General features: G+C 44.5%; 1 pseudogene; it reads left to right on the top strand.

Annotated features, from left to right (window-relative positions):
- Positions 1 to 19,824: 19,824 nt before the first annotated feature.
- LOC112613836 lies at positions 19,825 to 20,232 on the top strand (annotated as a pseudogene).
- Positions 20,233 to 21,286: the final 1,054 nt, after the last annotated feature.

The following is a 21,286-nucleotide window of genomic DNA, read 5'->3' as shown; positions in this document are numbered from 1 at the left end:
TAATTTCACAGATAATCAGCAAAATGCAAATTAAAATAAAGTGTTTTATCATAAAGTTATTAAAGAGTAAAAAGACTAAAGAAGATACAATATTTGTGAGTATATATGGAAGCAGGCCTTCTTGCATACTGTGGATAGGAATATAAACTGGCTTACAGGAGGAGAGTTGGGCAATATCTATCAAAATGTTAAAAGACACATCGCTTGTAACCCAAAAATATTTACCAAAACCTTGTTTTTAGTATTTAAAAACTGAAAAGCTAAGTATCCATCAATACTCTCATGGTATACAATGATTCATCTATATACAGAAAACTATGCAAAAATGTAAAAGAATGTGATGAGGTGAGGAGCAGTGGCTCATGCCTATAATCCCAACACTTTGGAAGGCCACGGCAGGGGAATCACTTGAGTCCAGGAGTTCGAGACCACCCTGGCCAACATGGCAAAACCTCATCACTACAAAAAATACAAAAATTAGCCAGGTGTAATGGTGTGTCCCCACAGTCCCAGCTATCTGGGAGGCTGAGGTGGGAGGATTGGTTGAGCCCTGGAGGTCAAAGCTACAGTGAGCCATGATTGTGCCACTGCACTCCAGCCTGAGCAACAGAGCAAGACCCTGTCTCAAAAAAAAAAAAAAAATAGGATGAATTTTATGTGCTGACATGAAAGATTAAGCAACATTAAGTTAAAAAGGCAGCCTGCCAGCCAATATGGTGAAACCCCATCTCTACTAAAAATACAAAAATTAGCCAGGCGTGGTGATGGGTGCCTGTAATCCCAGCTACTCAGGAGGCTGAGGCAGAAGAATCACTTGAACCTGGGAGGCGGAGCTTGCAGTGAGCCAAGATCGCGCCATTGCACTCCAGCCTGGGTGACAGAGTGAGACTCGGTCTCAAAAAATATAACGCAGTTTGCCAAAAAATGTGCATAGTGTAATACCATTTTTTAAAAGAAGTGTATAAATGCATAGAAAAAAAGTCTAGAATGATCCACACCAAAATAATACTAATTTACTAATCATGTATTTGTATTTTTAATAATGATTAGTAAATGGGATGGGTTGAGGGGCACTGGGAGAGTAAAGGAAGACAATAAATTTTATATGCTTATGCATTATTTGGATTTTTCACAAGCATGGATTTATGTGATATGTGTGTAACTTGTTTATACTGCACATACCTGGGCAGCAGAGGACAGCAGAGCAAAGATGGATTCCACAGAAGAGCCAAAGAAAGAGTTGGGTCTTCACTTTTATCCTGGTTCAAACCAGCCGGATGGTCAGCATCGCCACAGACATGAACACATATTAGCACTGGGTACTCCTGCCACATGTCTTCCTCCGTGGCACAGGAGACACCAAGCAGTAAGCTGTGCTGGGGACCCTGTGTGTGGCCTCTGAGGAGCCTGGAGGAGCCTCCTCCTGGAATCTGGAATCAAGATACATAAGATGAGCTCCTGAAAGTTAAACTTGAAAATCAGCACAAACTGGATCAGAGGAGAGAGATGAAAGGCCACCTACATCACAATGAAGCTAGAAGTTACCAATTACCAGGCAACCTCCCTGTGCCAAACACCGCGGACTTTCACACTGTATATCGCACTTCATCTTCACAATGCCCCTAAGGTTGCTTATTTTTATTATGATTGAAAGGAAAAACAAGGTAAGAGGAGTTCAAGAAATTGGCAAGGGTTCCATAGCTTCTAGGTGGCAGTGCCAGGGATTTGAACTCAGTTCTGTTTAATTCCAGTGCCTATGTTCTTAACTAACATAGTATGCTCTCTCCCTTAACAGACACAGAAAGGCTTCTGGGTTGGCAACACTTGACTATATCCTTGCTCTATGTGTAACAGGGTACAATGAATCAATTTTAAAAATCATATTGCTTAGCCATGGAAGTACAGAGCCAACAGCTTCAGAAAAGCACATGGTAATAGTGCCGATACAAATGCTTCCTGGGCAACAGGGACCCTGGCTCAAGTAACAGGCCAACTAAGCCACACGATGTGTAGACAAAAATCGAAGTTCCCAGCTTGCCAGGATAAAGGCCAGTGCTTAGACTGTGGATTCACTGAGGTAATGTCATCCCAAGAAGCCTCTTAAGAAACAGCTCATCCATGAGCCCCACGTGAGTTCTTTTCCTATTTGGAATATCTATAGTCCATATTCCCACTGTCTCTTGCTACCTTAGGCCTGTTTCAAATTCATACAGTCTACATGATTGACACAGGCATTGTCGAAGAACATGTTTCCCACAAATCTGTCACAAACCCAGGTCAGTGGATTCCCCTGTAGACCCAGAGTTAACACCTAAAGAACTAGGGTGGCCAGGTGCAGTGGCTCACACCTGTAATCCCAGCACTTTGGGAGGCTGAGGCAGGAGAACGGCATGAACCCAGAAGGCAGAGCTTGCAGTGAGCTGAGATTGTGCCACTGCACTCCAGCCTGGGCGAAAGAGTGAGACTCCGTAATTGCTTGAGCTTAGGAGTTTGAGACCAGCCTAAGCAATATGCAAAACCTCATCTCTACCAAAAAAAAAATAATAATAATACAAAAAATTAGCTGGGCATGGTGGCATGCACCTGTAGTCCCAGCTACTCAGTAAGCTGAGGTGGGAGGACCACCTGAGCTCAGGAGGTCAAGGCTGCAGTGAGCCGTGAGCTATGATTATGCCTCTGCACTCCAGCCTGGGCGACAGAGTAAGATCCTGTCTCAGGCCAGGCGCAGTGGCTCACGCCTGTAATCCTAGCACTCTGGGAAGCCGAGGCGGGCGGATCATAAGGTCAGGAGATTGAGACCATCCTGGCTAACATGGTGAAACCCCATCTCTACTAAAAATACAAAAAATTAGCTGGGCATGGTGGCGGGCGCCTGTAGTCCCAGCTACTCGGGAGGCTGAGGCAGGAGAATGGCATGAACCCGGGAGGCGGAGCTTGCAGTGAGCTGAGATTGCGCCACTGCACTCCAGCCTGGGCGACAGAGTGAGACTCCGTCTCAAAAAAAAAAGAAAAAAAAGAACTAGGGGAGGCAGGTGGGAGGGAGAGTGCTGTGTCTTTACGATTGAGAAAGAGATGTGGAATAATTCTGGTAAGGCACACTGATGGAAAATTCATGTCCACGTTTATCTGCTTTATACATTGAGATGGAAAACTCATGTCCATGTTTATCTGTTTTATACATTGAGGTGGAAAATTCTGGAAAATTCATGTCCGCGTTTATCTGTTTTATACATTGAGGTTCCATGTGAATTTTTTTGAAGAATGAGGACCATAGCTTTAAACAAAAGTGTCTGGACACCAGTGAAGTAGAAGCAAGGGATGGCTGATGCCCAGCTGTGTAATGACTATTGGAAATAGTCTTGGAATTCTTTGGAAACCAATTCCACACATTCGGAGCTATGGCTGATGGAGACATACGGTTGGGAGTAGTTTCCAACGAGTTCCTCAGAGTGGCTCCATCCAGCGTTCTCTTAAGGGTCTAACTTATAACCATACAAGAGCCCTTATAATTCAAACCCTCACTCCTAACCCCACTAAATAGAGGGAAGTCTTTTAAGCATTATGATAGACACAAAGGGAATGTGGGATTTTCTGGAAATGCTGAATAATCCCTTTGGAATGGAGACCCAGATCAGGAGGCAGAGGTAGCTATCAATACAGCTCCAGACCTAGGCCATCTGAGTTCAAACCCTAGCGCTACTCCTTTCTAGCTATGTGGTCTGGGGGAAGGCTACATGTATTAGTCTGTTTTCATGCTGCTCATAAAGACATAACCAAGACTGGGAAGAAAAAGAGGTTTAATTGGACTTAGAGTTCCACATGGCTGGGGAGGCCTAGGAATAATGGCAGGAGGCAAAAGACACTTCTTACATGGTGTAGCAGAAATCCCTGGTAAGCCCCTTAGATCTTGTGAGACTTATTCACTTCACGAGAATAGCATGGGAAAGACTGGCTCCCATGATTCAATTACCTCCCCCTAGATCCCCCCCGACAACACATGGGAATTCTGGGAGATACAATTCAAGTTGAGATTTGGGTGGGGACACAGCCAAACCATATCACTATGTAACCTCTCCAAGCCTCAGGATTTTTATATGTAAAAGGGAAACTACAAAGGAGTATGGTGAGAATTAAATGCCCATAAAGTGCTTGGTACTGAGGCTTGCACAGAGTAATCCTCCTGGAATGCTGGCTTACATATTATCCCAAGAGAAACACAGGCATGAAGATCAGATGGAAAGCAGTGTGGAGAAGAGAAAGCAGTAGGCACAGTGGGGGCAGGAGAGTGAAGAAGGGTGACAAGGAGCTGAAGGAGCTTTCATGATTTGCTAAGGTTTGTATTTCACTGAATAGGGGATAGGGATCCATCAAAACTTGTTTAGGACAGGTGTAGTGGCTCATGCCTGAAATCCAAGCATTCTGGGAGCCCGAGGCAGTGATATGGACAGGAGACAGGGAAACACTGGTTAGAAGAGGGCAGTTCCCTGGCAAAGGCCCCACCCTCAAGCCTGAAGACCCACGGCCCTAAATGAGGACAGGCATTTCCGTTTTTGCATCCAAAAGTCTGCCTTTTGACCACCACAGCTCCTATCCTGTACCCATATAAACCCCAAACCCCAGGCTCCACAAGCAGACGAGCAGGCGAGGAGACAAGTAGACAGATGGCAGAACAACACAGCAGAGAAAGAGAGAAGAGGAGGAACATCTGAACACCAGGAGGAGTTTGGCTGCGGGCTATCGGAGAGGGGTTTGGCTGCTGGATGGCCAGGCTCCAAGGGTAAGATCAACTTCCCACTCCATCCCCTACTTCCGGCTCCCCATCCATCCCACTGAGAGCCATGTCCACCACTCAATAAAACCCCACATTCATCCTTCCAGTCTCTGTGTGATCTGATTTTTCTGGGATGCCAGAAGAGCTCGGGATACAGAAAGCTGTCACACTGGCCCTGTGCCCTGGCAGAAAGGCAGAGGGTCCACTGAGCTAGTTAACACTCAAGCTGTCCGCAGACGGCAGGGCTAAAAGGGCACACTGTAACACACGCCCCCTTGAGCTCCCGCACCTGTCTGTCTGCGTGCTCTCCCTCCCGTAAGGGGTTTGAGCAGCCACGGCAACCCAACAGACAAGCCACACTCCTGTCACATGTCCTGTGAGGGGGATCAGGGAACTCCCTTTTCAACAGAAGGATCACTTGAGCCCAGGAGTTCAAGACCAGTCTGGGCAACATGGCAAAACCCCATTCCTACAAAAAAAAAAAAATGTTTAAGTTAACTAGGCGTGGGAGCACGTGCCTGTAGTCCCAGCTACTAGGGAGGCTGAGTGGAAGGATGGCTTGAGCCTGAGAGGCCGAGGCTGCAGTGAGCTGTGATCCGGCCACTGTACTCCAGCCTGGGTGACAGAGTGAGAACCCGTCTCAAAGAAAAAAAAAATTGTTAGTAATTCACTTGTTGAAAAAATACATACTAAGTGTTTACTCTGGGCCAAGCACTGTGCTAATGAATGAAAAAATAAGGTAAATAAGTCAAGACTCCTGCCCTCAAGCTTTAGTAGGAGACACAGAAACAAATAATCACAATCATAAAAGATGGAGATTGCAATAAAAGAAAACACAAAACGCCATGGGAACACAGAGGATGGAGTGAGTACGTTTGGCAGAGAAGGGAGATCTTCCTAAAGCCACACTCAGTCGGTGAGAGAGGGGATCACCCAAAAAAATGAGGAGAGATCTTTAATAAATGTAAGATGAAGAGAATAAAGATCTCTATCCAGTGAGGAAGTTTAGAAAAGCTGAGATTATAACATATGTGTATCTCCAAGCATCTGGCTGAGCCTGAAGTGATGAATCCTAAAAATCTACTTCCTGAAAACTCCATAAGCCTCTGAAAGGCACAGAGAAAACAGCCCCAGTTGCTTAGGGAGCCAGCGCTGAAAGAAGTTTGCTCCCCCGAAGCTGATCACAGTTTTGACTCTTAGGGGAATCTTTGGAGAGGATGCAAACAAAACTCCTCTCTCATGTGCATTTAAGAAGTTCTCCTGTCATAGCCTGGCATGGTGGCTCACAATTGCCATCTCAGCACTTTGGGAGGCCAAGGGAACTGTTTGAGCCCAGGAGTTCGAGACCAGCCTAGAAAATGTAGTAAGACTCTGTCTCCACAAAAAATGATCCAGGCATAGTGGTGCATGTCTGTAGTCCCAGCTGCTCAGGATGCCAATGCAGGAGGATTGCTTAAGCCCAGGAGTTCAAGACCAGCTTGGACAACATAGTGAGATCAATCCCATTCCTACAAAAACATTTTTTTTAATTAGCTGGGCATGGTGGCATATGCCTGTAGTCCCAGCTACTAGGGAGGCTGAGATGGGAGGATGGCTTCAGCCTGAGAAACTGAGGCTGCAGTGAGCTGTGAGCACACCACTGCAATCCAGCCTGGACCAGAGAGCGAGACACTATCTCAAAACACAAAGAACCAGAAATTTACTGTCACTGCCATTTGAGAATGGAATGCTCTGTTCATCCACAAATGGAAATAAATAGAACGAAGATTACAAAAATTTTATTTAGTATAGAGTTGAAGGGCACAATGGTAGACCAAATAATGTGCCCCCAAAGATGTCCACAGTCTTAATCCCTAAAACCTGTGAATACGCTCCCTTACATGGTAAAAGGGACTTTGCATACATGATTAAAGATCTCAAGAAGAAGGGAACGGGATATAGAAGCAGGGGCTGGAGCAATGCACTCTGAAGATGGGGAAGAGGCCACGAGCCAAGGAACACAGTCTCTGTAAGCTGGAAAAGACAAGGAAACTGATTCTCCCGGGGACCTCCCCAGAAGGAACACAGCCCTGCCAACACCTTGAGCCCCATAAGACTTCTGGCCTCCAGAACTGTAAGAGAACACATTTGTGTTCTTTTAGGCCACTGAATCTGTAGGAATCTGTTGCAGCACCGATAGGAAACTAACATGAGGGAGGGCGTTTTCTCCAAAGTCCTCCAAGCCCAAACAGTGTTTTATCAATCCTCTCAACATCAGGCAAAGGAGAAAGAAAATGGAGGAAGAGGGAGGTTAAAGCAAGTCATCCAAAACAAAAGCAAACAGCAGAGCAGGCCCAGGCATTTTATTTTGATGATTTATCAAAATTACAGAAAAAGGCCAGGCGTGGTGGCTCACGCCTGTAAACCCAGCACTTCGGGAGGCCGAGGCAGGTGGATCATTTGAGGTCAGGAGTTCAAGACCAGCTCAGCCAACATGGTGAAACCCTGTCTCTACTAAAAATACAAAAATTGGCCAGGCATGGTGGCACACACCTGTAGTCCCAGGTATTCAGGAGGCTGAGGCAGAAGAATTGCCTGAACCCAGGAGGCAGAGGTTGCAGTGAGCCAAGATCATGCCACTGCACACCAGCCTCGGCAACAGAGCAAGTCTCCATCTCAAAAAAAAAAAAATACGGAAAAAGAAGATGGGGTTCTGTATTTGGTTATCCTCTTTGCCAGCAGGATAACGTCCATCTCACAGAAGTGGTACAAACTGACTCCACAGCCAGGAGGGCGCAGCAAACTCCCCAGATTAAACAAACAACAAAAAAAGCATTAGCCACGGAGATGGAGAGAGAAAATTCTCTTGCCCTGCCACAGCAGTCAAAGTTTGTGCTAACGTTTGTGGGAGAAAAGGGAGAAAACAAAGTGAGGAAGAAAACATATCCGCATCATTCGTATCCCCAAGCAAACAGACTCAGGATACTGGGGAGTGCCAAATTTAGTTACTTGCAACTTTCCCCACTCGCAGATCCCTTGCAAACATATTCAAATGCAATCATCAATAACATCACTTCTTAAAATAAACATCTTTCCATTTATGAATTTTCTCCCCCATTTTGACCATGTGAAACCTACAAATGTAACATATGCCAGGAGAGGACGGTAACAAGGTAGACAATCTCCAGCTAAGAAATTTGAAAAAATACATATATATAAAGAATAGGGAGGAAAAAATCAACCTTTGATGAAATAATTGCTTCTGCTGTTATTTTTCACTATTACTTCAGAAATGTTCTGTCTGTCTCTTCCTTTCTTGTCCCTACAGCGAGGAGTCCTGCTGCTGTGCAGACGAAAGGTCCAGTCTCTTTAAAATTTCATGCAGAGCTCTTCACAACATCGAAGCTTTAAAGGCCCATGGCAGATTCAACATATTGTTACACTTGATGGAAGGAGATAAAAATTACATGCAAAATCTACTGTATATTCATTGTCTGGAAATACTATACAGTTACAGCTTCCTCTATTTCACTAACAGATATGGACATGTATTCTGATTTCGATATTTAGAAACACAAAAGATGCACATGGAGTGAGTATTGTAGCAAAAATAAGAATGAAACTCGAATCTCCTGAGGTTAGATTAGGGTCCTGGGATGCGTGAACAGTTTTGTTCATAGTTTTCCTAAATTGCTTAGATATGCGAAACATATTTAAAAGACAAAAAAAGATACAAAGGGATTAAAAAAAGATTTTCTAAACCTTGTATATAGCATGGGGTTCTTTGCCCTAAGTAGTCATTATTTTTGTATCTCTATGAGAAAAATATGGGAATGGCTGGGCTTTTATTTTTATGTATAAAATTATCTCAAAAAAAAAATAAAGAGCAAGAACTGCAGACATTGGAATGAAGAACACGATGACCTCAAAAACAAGTTTGTCAATCACCAGTCTTTGAGGTTTAACTGTCACGGGTAAGCCTTATTTTAAAGTTGTTTTTAAATTCACAAATTGGACATCACTAATTTTACATCTAAATTTTAGGTTTGTGCTTTATTGTAGCCATTTTTATATGGACCCATTTAGTCAAACTCATTCATTTGTATTCATTCATCCTCTTCTTTCAAACATTTATCAGACATCTACTACATGCCAGGCACACTGCTAATTATTTGGGATGAAAAAACAGGCCAGGTGTAGTGGCTCATGCCTATAATCCCAGCACTTTGGGAGGCTGAGGCAGGCAGATCACTTGAGTTCAGGAGTTCGAGACCAGCCTGGCCAACATAGCAAAACTCCATCTCTATCAAAAATACAAAAATTAGCCAGGCAGGGTGGCACCTGCCTGTAATCCCAGCTACTTGGGAGGCTGAGGTGGGAGGATCACTTGACCCTGGGAGGTCAAGGCTGTAGTGAGCTAAGATTGTGCCACTGCACTGCAGTCTGGGCGACAGAGCAAGACTCTGTCTCAAAAAAAAGAAAAGAAAAGAAAACAAGAGAAACAGAAACAGAAAGATGGGATCCCTGACTCCAGGAGGATTATAATATAATAGGAAGAGGCGACCACAGCAAAGGGCATGTGCAATAAAGCTTCAGGGGTCCTACGGAAGTAGGTCTGGGAACATCATGGTGGCACAGAGAGTGTTTGATTTGTTCTTCCTGGAGGAAGAGGGGAAAAAAATACATGCAGGGATCAGTCCTTGACCAGAGACTGGGAAACTGTCTAGACGCTGACGGAATAAACCAAGGCAGTGGTAGTAGATGGGAAGGGGGATAGAGCTCAGAAAAATCAAGAATACAAAATGAACAGCACCTGGCTACTGAACAGAAAGCAGGAGCTCAGGAGAACACGGTGAATCCCGGGTTTCTAACATTGGGATCGTCCACCGGCCCATTCACCGTTTCCAGTTATTTACTACCTAATACGCGCCAGGCACACTTCTGAAAATACTGAAGACACAACAGTAAACAAATCGCAAAAGAACCCAACTCCCTAAACATAGAAAGGAGAAATGGAAAACTAGTAAACAAATGAGGAAGCGATATTAAAATAGATAAATGCTCTGAAGAAAATAAAACAGCAAGATGTGAGAAAGAGTAACTCGCGGAGGGCAGCTACTTTCTATTTGCATGGTCAAGAGAGATTTCTCTAAAGAAGTGACCCTCAAGTCAAAACTTGAAGGCTGGAGAGGAGAAAGCCATGCAGAGACCTGGGGGAAGGGCACTCTGGGAGAAGGAAGAACAGGTACAAAGCCTCTGAGGAAGGGACAAGGCTGGCGGGTTCAAGGAACCGAGAGAAGGCAGAGTTGGCTGTGGCACAGTGAGTGAGGGGAAGTTGCAGAGGCAGCCAAGCAGGGCCAGATCACACAGGTTTTTACAGCCCAGGGAAGGAGCCTGGACTTTAAATATGACAGAGTTTAATGTTTATTTTATTTTGAAACAGGGTCTTGCTCTGTCACCCAGGCTAGAGTATGGTGGCACAACTATGGCTCACTGCAGCCTCAACCTCTTGGGCGCAAGCAATTCTGCCACCTCAGCCTTCTGAGTAGCTGGAACTACAAGTATACACCACCATGTCCAGCTACTATTTTTATTTATTCTAGAGATAGGGTCTTGCTATGCTGCCCAGGTTAGAAACTGTGCAGGTTTTATGCAGAGGAGTAACAAAAGATCATTGGAGAAACAGATCCACGAGTAAAAAGGAATCAGGCCAGCTTAGAGGCTTACAGTGACCTGGACTGGAGATAACACTGGCTTGGACCATCATCCAAGAAAGGCAGCAGTGCAGGTGAGAAAACTCAGACACTTTCAGAGTCCCTTTCAGAGGTGGAACTGACAGGTCCTATTAAAGGATTGATAGTGCAGAGTGAGGAGAACAGATGAAATGGACCCCTAAGCTTTGGCTTCAGGGGTCAAGTAGATAAAGCAATGGAAATGGGGAAGACTCCACGGCAGAAGTCAGGTGGGGGAGGGAGATCAAAAATGGTTTGGGACATGTTAGGTTTGAGACACCTCTTATACATCAAAGTGGAGGTACCGTGTAGGCAGTCAGTTATATGAGACTGAAACTCAGAGGGAAAGGCAGGGCTAGATAATCCTTCAGGAATCTGTCAGTATACAGATGAAAAGTCATGGGACTGAATGAGATCAGCCAGGGAAAAGTGACAGGTTAAAAGACCCCAGAGGCTCCCTCACACTCAGAGGTCAGGCAGAAAAGACTAAGATCCACAAAAGAGCCCAAGAAGCCACAGCCACCAAGGTAGGAGGGGAACCGAGAGTGTGAGGTCACAAAAGCCAAAGGGACAAATAGTGTTTCAAGAAGGAGGAAGTGGTCAGCTACAGGGAAAGCACTTGAAAAATCGAGGAACGTGAGGACAGAGAAGTAACTACTGGGGTGGAAATCACTGAGGTTGTTGGCGACATTAGAGTTTCAAAGGAGTGGAGAGGACAGAAGACGGACAACTATGTTAAGAAGAGAATGAGAAGGGAACGAAGCAGACACAGCTAGCATCAGCAACTTTTACGATTTAAATTTGCTGGTGAGGCCAGGCACCACGACTCACGCCTATAATCTCAGCACTTTGAGAGGCTGAAGGTAGGAGGATCACATGAGCCCAGGAGTTGGAGACCACCCCTAGCAACATAGACAAACACCGTCTCTAAAAACATTTTTTAAAAAAATTTAAAAATAGCCACCTAGGCCGGGCGCGGTGGCTCAAGCCTGTAATCCCAGCACTTTGGAAGGCCGAGACGGGCGGATCACGAGGTCAGGAGATCGAGACCATCCTGGCGAACACCGTGAAACCCCGTCTCTACTAAAAAATACAAAAAACTAGCCGGGCGAGGTGGCGGGTGCCTGTAGTCCCAGCTACTCGGGAGGCTGAGGCAGGAGAATGGCGTAAACCTGGGAGGCGGAGCTTGCAGTGAGCTGAGATCCGGCCACTGCACTCCAGCCCGGGCTACAGAGCGAGACTCCGTCTCAAAAAAAAAAAAAAAAAAAAAAAAAATAGCCACCTATCACCCAGCTACTTGGGAGGCTGAGGTGGGAGAAGCGCTTGAGCCTGGGAGATCAAGGCTGCAGTGAGCCGTGATCGCGCCACTGCACTCAAGCATGGGTGACAGAGTGAGACCCTGTCTCAAAATAAAAATAAATAAATAATAAAATTAAAACTAAAAAAATCTATAAAGGACATTTCCAAGCTTAGGAAATTTGAATATAGACTATAAATTAAATGATATGATTGAATCCGCATGAATTTTCTTGGTTGTGAGAATGATAATGTGGTCATGTAAGAAAATATTCTTTTCGGCCGGGCGCGGTGGCTCAAGCCTGTAATCCCAGCACTTTGGGAGGCCGAGACGGGTGGATCACGAGGTCAGGAGATCAAGACCATCCTGGCGAACACGGTGAAACCCCGTCTCTACTAAAAAAAAAATACAAAAAACTAGCCGGGCGAGATGGCAGGCGCCTGTAGTCCCAGCTACTCGGGAGGCTGAGGCAGGAGAATGGCGTGAACCCGGAAGGCGGAGCTTGCAGTGAGCTGAGATCTGGCCACTGCACTCCAGCCTGGGCGGCAGAGCGAGACTCCGTCTCAAAAAAAAAAAAAAAGAAAATATTCTTTTCTTACGTGGGGATGTAAGAATCCCTTATACCCCTGAGAAGGGATGAAGTGATCTGCCATCTGCAACTTCCTGTCAAATGATTTTACAAAAAGATAAACAGATGATTGATTGATTGATACAAATGTGGCAAAATGTTAAGCATAGATGAATCCAGGAGAAGTTTCTTTAGGTGTTGGTGCTATTCTTTCAACCTCTCTATAGATTTGAACTTGTTTCAAATAAAAATTGCATGGGGGTAGGGGAAGATGTGGATTATAGAGGCCCGAGACAGCCCTCTCCCCACTAGATGTCCCAGTAATCTGCCGGTTTTTTTGTTTTTTTTTTTTTTGAGACAGAGTCTCACCCTGTTACCTAGGCTGGAGTGCAGTGGTACTATCTCAGCTCACTGCAACCTCCATCTCCCAGGTTCAAGCGATTCTCCCACCTCAGCCTCCCAAGAAGCTGGGAATACAGGAGTCCACCACCATGCCCAGCTAATTTTTGCATTTTTAGTAGAGACGGGGTTTCGCCACGTTGGCCAGGCTGGTCTCGAACTTCTGGCCTCAAGTGATCTGCCCGCCTCAGCCTCCCAAAGTGCCGGGATTACAGGCGTAAGCCACTGCACCCGGCCAAGTAATCTGCTTTTTATAAAATCTCCTAAGGTGACTCTGATTAGCAGCTAGAATTGTGACTGTATTCATTATCTGCTACCATGTGCAAACCATACCAAAGCTTATCAGTGGCTTAAAACAACCACTATTTTGGCCGGGCGCGGTGGTTCAAGCCTGTAATCCCAGCACTTTGGGAGGCCGAGACGGGCGGATCACAAGGTCAGGAGATCGAGACCATCCTGGCTAACACGGTGAAACCCCGTCTCTACTAAAAAATACAAAAAAAAACCAGCCAGGAGTGGTGGCGGACACCTGTAGTCCCAGCTACTCGGGAGGCTGAGGCAGGAGAATGGCGTAAACCCGGGAGGCGGAGCTTGCAGTGAGCCAAGATCCGACCACTGCACTCCAGCCTGAGTGACAGTGCGAGACTCCATCTCGGAAAAAAAAAAAAAAAAAAAAACACTATTTTATTTGCTCACATATTTATGGGTCAAGAATTTGAGTAGGACTCAAGACTGCCTAACTCATACGTGTGGCACTTTGGGGCTGGTTGTGCTCCACGCAGCTTCTCCCTCCAGAACAGCCTGGCCCTCTTTACATAATGGATGGGTCCCTTCCATGGGAAGAGAAGCTACAAGACCTGGGCATGGAAGTTGAGAACATCACTTCCATCCCTTTGCATTATTTAAACCAAGTTGCAGACCAGCCCAGATTCAAGGGGACAGAGAAAGAGACCATTCCTTTTTTTTTTTTTTTTTTTTTTCCCTGAGACAGTCTTGCTCTATCACCCAGGCTGGAGTGTGTAGCTCACTGCAACCTCCACCTCCCAGGTTCAAGTGATTCTCCTGCCTCAGCCTCCTGAGTAGCTGGGATGCACACCACCACACCGGCTAAATTTCTGTATTTTTAGTAGAGACAGGGTTTCACCATGTTGGCCAGGCTGGTCTCGAACTCCTGACCTCAAGCCATCTGCCTGCCTCAGCTTCCCGAAGTGCTGGGATGATGTGTGCCACTATGCCCAGCCAAAAGAGACCATTTCTTGATGGGAAGAGCGATAACATCATGTTACAAAGGGGTGTGGATGCAGGGAGGCATTGATTCACTGGGGGCTGTTATGATGATGATGTACTACAGACACCCACTGCATTAGACTACCAAAGCCCCACCTTAAATAACACAAGCTTTTGTTAGATCATAATTATCTTGTCCGTATGTAAATGGTTCCTCTAAAACTGCTTGAAAACGATTCATTTTCTTAATTTTATAGAGTCTTGCCATTTTCAGATGCTATTCATTTGCTCAATAGACCACAAGCATTACAGAAAATTCAATCTCTCCCACTGATTCCCAGCCTCTAGGACCGAAATTTAGATCCCAGCAGTTCTGTAAACTGAGGGACAACAGAAGAGGTTTTAGAAGAGTCTCAGAAAGTTCTCACCAACCTCACAGACAAATGGAGAGCAGAGTTAAGACGGGTGCTCTCTCATCCTCATTCCTGCCCTCTGAGTGATGACAGAGGTGATACCTACCAACCCTCCCCTTCAGTAACTTCCCAAAGGTTCATTCGCTGCTCACCATGTCAACAGAGGTGGCCAGGCCTTTCACTCGGGATCTGGAATGGAAAGACGAGTGGTGGGTCAGGATGTCTCAAAGGAAATGTGTGTGTGTGCATGTGTGTGTGCATGTGTGTGTGTGTGTGAGAGAGAGAGAGAAGATAACACCCATTGCCCCAGCTCTTGCCCCCATGACCACAGCTTTTGAAGTAGTGGCATCCACATTCACATAGTTTTTATTGTGTACATTTATGAGATTTACTAAAGCAATAGATACACATACATACATGTCATTGTCCAAACTGGCTCTTAACACAGGGTCCTCACTATGAAAAAATTCCACTCAAGTCAGCCTCCAAATTCAAAAAGCAGTAGTTGATGCTACTGCTAATAAATTATTAAGTGCCTCCTGTTAATCTAGGCTCTATTTACATAAAATACCTTGGAGTGGTGCCCCCTGGAGTCGTGCAATGTGGCAGCCCTGAGTGTCGGCGCTAGATTTTACACCGAAGTTCATCTGCCTCAAAAGCCTGAGCTACTTGTACTACGCTAAGCAGTGATGAGACCAAAAAGGTATGAATCTCTAATCACAGAAACTGAAGGACAAAGTAGCTGAGTCAGGAGGCGTCTGACTTTCTGAAGGGCTCCTGAAATCACCCACAGAGGAGGAACAAGGCAGTGAAAATTGCATTAGAGTTCCTTAGGCTCTAGTTGTGCCTGTTCTATCATGAATAAGCTGTGTGGCCTTGAGAAGTCACTTCACTTCTCTGGGCCTCCACGTCCTCAACTGTCATGGGAAGAGTTTCTCTCATAGCTGACAACTGTTAACACCAAGAGTGTTTATATGTGATCATGCATGTTTATACAAAGAGCAGTCTATCAAGTGTATGCACACTTTAAGGAAAGATATGTATGATGAAAATATCGCCATCAATGTCAATGTACTTTATTAGAACTAGTAGGTTTTGGGTGTGTGTGTGTGTGTGTGTGTGAGAGAGAGAGAGCTTAAAAAAAAAAAAAAATACACACACACAGCAAGAATTTGTCTCTACAAAAATTAGCCAGGCATGGTGGCGCATGCCTGTAGTTCCAGCTACTCAGGAGACTGAGGTGGAAGGGTCACTTGAGCCCAGAAGTTCAAGGCTGTAGTGAGCTATGATCATGCCACTGAGCTCCAGCCCAGGCGACTGAGCATGACCTGGTCTCTTTAAAAATAAATAAATAAATAAATAAAACTTCACTTATGTTATCTTAACTATGAGGTGCTTCTGCCATTTTTGTCGACTCTTTTCTACCCCTATTATAGTTACTGAAAGGGATTATAGGAACTAAATGCCAATCAGTAGTTTTATTATACAAGAGTACAAATTATTACATCTCTAACACCATTTATAAGTATCAATATCTAAGCAGCAAGCAGTGTATGTATCTCAAACCATCTACAGATGAGTGTAGTGTGTGTGTATATGTACTTCTGAGTGGCCTTTTCATGAACTTTCCAAATTTGATCATTCATTAAGATGTCCAGAGATCATCAGTTTAGGCAAAATCAAATGTTATAATTGGTCATAATCAGTAGTGACTATATACTAAAATAATATGATATAGAAAGTGTTTTGTGAATTGTATAAGATTATGCCTGCCCAAGTACTATTATGAAATTTAGGTAAGTGCTATATGGCTCCAATGTTTAGCTGATGGATATATCTTTGAAACGTTAAAATTCCAGATGAAAGAATTGAACAGAAGACAAATTTATCTCTAAAACTAACGTACAGATGATCTGAAGGTGTGATGAATTTTCTAATAATTAATAATGGATGCTGGCTTTTTATTTATTTATTTTTGAGACAGGAGTCTCACTCTGTCACCCAGGCTGGAGTGCAGTGGCACAGTGGCAAGCTCCGCCTCCCAGGTTCACGCCATTCTCCTGCCTCAGCCTCCCGAGTAGCTGGGACTACAGGAGCCTGCCACCGTGCCCGGCTAATTTTTTGTATTTTTAGTAGAGACGGGGTTTCACCGCATTAGCCAGGATGGTCTCGATCTCCTGATCTCGTGATCCGCCCACCTTGGCCTCCCAAAGTGCTGGGATTACAGGCATGAGCCACCGCGCCTGGCCGGATGCTGGCTTTTATCGAGTAACAGTGAGGTCCCAAGCACAGAGCTAAAGGCTTTACCTTCATCATATACTTTTAATTCTCACAACTGCTTTTAACACCTCAAATTTCCCACTACTTAGCACGTACAGAAACTGGGTTTGTCCCACTGCTACAGTCCTGGAGAGACAGGGCCAGGGATTCTCAGAACTTTTTTTTTTTTTTTGAGAGAGAGTCTTGCTTTGTCACCCAGGCTGGAGTGTAGTGTCATGATCTTGGCTCACTGCAACCTCCGCCTCCTGGGTTCAAACAATTCCCCTGCCTCAGCCTCCCGAGTTGCTGGGATTACAGGTGCCTGCCACCACGCTCAGCTAATTTTCTGGTATTTTTAGTAGGGACAGGGTTTCACCCTGTTGGCCAGGCTAGTCTCAAACTCCTGACCCCAAGTGATCCACCCGCCTTGGCCTCCCAAAGTGCTGGCATTACAGGCGTGAGCCACGGCACCTGGCCAACATCTCAGAACATCTGTCTGAGAGGCAGACAAATCAGGGAGGTTCTGCCTAGGAAATAGGTTATCTCCCCATTTTAGAGATGAAGACACTGAGCCTTGAAGCATTAACCAACTTAGCCAAGGTCTCACAGCAGGTAAGACCTGAAGCCACAAAACCCCCAAAGTTGGATTTTAATCACTATACTCCAGTGGCTGGCTGTAAGGGAAAGTTTATCAAAAATCTTGCCATCAATAAATGAAACATTCAAGGAACAACTACTCTTAAAATACCCAGACTTCCTTAAAATAGCCTTTTGAGAAAGCAAAAACATTTATGTTGTTTTCAATCACTGAACTTGGAAAACAATGCTGTTGTCACTTTTTCAGCTCAGGAATCAGGCAGTTTTAAGCCCTGGGATTTGCTGAAATATCCCATGGGGTCCTTAGCTGCCTGATATTTCCCAAACGATTCCTTGCTCTTATTAGTAAAATATTAAGATTAACAGCTCTGCACCATATGAAGCTAACAACAGAAAGATACTACGTAACTTATATATTCTGCAAAAGTAATATTCACATGCAAATACTTATACAAAATTATAATTGAATTGGAGAGGTGCAACTGAATAGGTACTCTTTATTCAAAAGTCTCCTTGCAGTTCATCAGATAATAAAGAACACACACCAAAAGAATCACAGAAATAGAACGTACCCTCGAGTTACATCACAAGGAGAAAAAAAAAAATCTCCCTAGATAAGAAATTCAGGTTTATTTTATCTTAAATCAGACCAAGGGGATTTAGGTTGCTTTTTTTAATCTACTTGTGCATAACGATCTCTCAGATTAATCATACTGTTTAATAGAATATTATTATTAATTAGACATGTCAGCGCTTCAGGCAGAAAATTACTGGGAAGTAAAAAGGTCTATATTCCAAAGGCTTGTAAGAGAAAGATTTCCATTTCTATCACGGCACATCTCTTTCAGTTCCAATTCTCAGTGGAAATTCCTCAACGAATTCAGTCCTTGTAACAATAACATTTAGAAGTGTTTCCCATTTAAAAGATAGCTGAACTAGAGTTTGCCTCGTAAGGTATTTTCTATGTTGTTGGGAAGCCAATTACATTTTTTTAGGGCACGTAGTTTTGAGGAAAGTCCTTCAGTGTTGCCCAGATTTTCATCATCTCTCATTTGGAGGTCTTACAAGACTGAGGCACAGAGGAGAACAATTGGGTCATCAGTTTTATCCCACGGGCTGGCATCCTCTAAAATGTTCTCATTTCCATCCGGTCAGCTCTTACAGGTCACTGCTGCTTCCTCCTCATCCCCATAAGCCCCATGTAGTACACCTGTGCCACTCTAGCCACACGGGAAAATGTACTGGTCCCCCAGTAGGCCAGGATTCCATGGGGCTTTCTCAGGCACCCACCGACATTTCTTTTGATCCCACCCTGTGCTGCAGGCAAGACACTTCTAAAATCATCTTGCTTTCCAGGGCTCCAACATGGGAACAATGGTGCAGGTATCTTTTTGTCCCCATTTCTCAAACATAATATGGTCATATTGTCCATCAACCCTCATCCTCCACCTTCTCCTCCGTCTTTAACCTCCTCAGTGTAGACATTCAAGGAAATGACTGAGTCTCTTAACAGTAAAAAGTAAAGACTAGCAGAGCCAAACTCCCTCAACTTCTGGCATGCCTGCCAATGAGTTTTCCCAGCTGTAAAAAGCTCATCTCTTCTGTATCTCATCTCCACCTTCCTCTTCAGGAACCTCCCTCCACCCATTTTCTTTTTCCTCTGTATCTTCCTCCTGTCTCTTCTTTCCCTGCAGCTTATACAACAGATATGTGACTGTCATTACAATACACAGCATCAACAATCATAAGAACTACCACAAAACCCTCCCTTGACACCTTTATTTTTTTGAGAAGGGGCCTTGCTATGTTGCCCAGGCTGGTCATGAACTCCTGGATTCAAGTGACTCTCCTACCTCAACCTCCCAAGTAGCAGGGGATTACAGGCATGCACCACCATGCCTGGCCTCTCTTGACCAGTTTAACTCTTACCTTCCCTCCATAGCTAAGCTTCTTTGAAAAACAGTGAGGCAAAGAATTTCCAGACAATGGCCATGGGTATAGCCCCTGGGATGGAAAATAACACAGCCCTTCAAAAAAACATAAAGGTTTGGGTGAGCAAAAACATAATGAGCAGGTGGAGGGAACTGACAAACACTAGACAACACTGGTCATATGAGCCATGGAGGATTTTAATCTACTTCGTGGATTTGTTTTGAAGATTAAATAAACGTATGTATATTAAGTGCTCTGTGTTGGTAATAAAATATTATTATTTTAAAATATATGACCTTTGGCCAGGCACGGTGGCTCATGTCTTCATTCCAGCATTTTGGAGAGCTGAGGCGGGCAGATCACTTGAGGTCAGGAGTTTGAGACCAGCCTGGCCAACATGGTAAAACCCCATCTCTACTAAAGATACAAAATATTAACCAGATGTGGTGGTGGGCACCTGTAATCCCAGCTACTCAGGAGGCTGAGACACGAAAATCGCTTGAACCCAGTAGGCAGAAGTTGCAGTGAGCCGAGATCGCACCACTGTACTCCAGCCTGGGCAACAGAGTGAGACTCCATCTCAAAAATAAAGTAAAATTAAAATAAAATAGGCAGATGCCATGGCCACCAGAAGCCCCATACTATCAGCCATGGTCAACCCCAATGTGTTCTTCGACATGGCCATCGACAGCAAGCCCTTAGGCCACGTCTCCTTCAAGCTGTTTGCAGACAGGCTTCCAAAGACAGCAGAAAACTTTCATGCTCTGATCACTGGAGAGAAAGGATTTGCTTACAAGGGTTCCTGTTTCCACAGAATTATTCCAGGGTTCATGTGTGAGGGTGGTGGCTTCACACGCCATAATGGCACTGGTGGCAAGTCCATCTACGGGGAGAAATTTGATGATAAGAACTTCATCCTAAAGCATACAGGTCCTGGCATCTTGTCCATGGCAAATGCTGGACCCAACAAAAACGGTTCCCAGTTTTTCATCTGCACTGCCAAGACTGAGTGGTTGGACACAAGCATGTGGTCTCTGGCAAGACGAAAGAAGGCATGAAGATTGTGGAGGCCATGGAGTGCTTTGGGTCCAGGAATGGCAAGAGCAGCAAGAAGGTAACCACTGCTGACTGTGGACAACTCAAATATGTTTGACTTGAGTTTTATCTTAACCAGCAGGCCATTCCTTCTGCAGCTCAGGAGAGCACCCTCCACCCCATTTGCTCGCAGTATCCTATCATCTTTGTGCTCTCGCTGCAGTTCCTTTTGGGTTCCATGTTTTCCTTGTTCCCTTCCATGCCTGGCTGGATTGCAGAGTTAAGTTTATGATTATGAAATAAAAACTAAATAACAAAAAATAAAATATATGACTTTACCTCTCTTCTAACTTCATTAGGGCACCCTCCAAGGCTGCAGAAGTAAGAAAAATCTCTCAGCTACTTGGTTTGAGTCTAATCAATGATGCAGGATAAAGATGAAATCTCTCAGCTCTACATACAGGGCTCACTTGGAAGTGTTCGGAACCAGTAATGGATACACACTCAACATGCACTATACATAAACAGGCAAAAATTAGAAAGAAAAAAGCTTGCTCCGAAGTGCCATTCTGGCAGATGGAGACTGGGTATTGTGGAGTGAGAAACTGGGCTAGAATTTGTCAATTAACGATGACTCAGTCTCGCAGGGAAATTAATTCAAAATGTAATCCTGGACTGGGGAGACAATGCTAAAAAGAACAACATTGGGAGAACTGATGACATTTGAATATGCACTGTAGATTGTACAGAAGGAATGTATCAATGTTAAGCTTCATGAATTTGCTGTGATTATGGAAGAGAATGACCTTATTCTTAAAAATATATACACAGAAAGACTAAAGGGAAAAAGAGGCATTATGTATGCAACCTACTCTCAAATGGTTCAGCAATTAGTCATATGTGCACATATGAAGACAGAGAATGCTAACGTGTAAGTGGAAAATTGGTATATCTAAGCAAAGGGTATAGGGGAGTTCTTTGTACTATTTTGGCAGCATTTATGTTCAAAGGCTAGACCCTGAGCTGTCCTCCAGGCCCTCAGTGCCCCTGTTGCCTCTTGAGAGATGGCTCTTTCTC

Source organism: Theropithecus gelada, chromosome 20, assembly GCF_003255815.1.
Source record: "Theropithecus gelada isolate Dixy chromosome 20, Tgel_1.0, whole genome shotgun sequence".
Lineage (NCBI taxonomy): Eukaryota > Metazoa > Chordata > Mammalia > Primates > Cercopithecidae > Theropithecus > Theropithecus gelada.
Note: the sequence above shows the minus strand (reverse complement) of the source record. Positions and strands in the feature narration are given on the sequence as shown.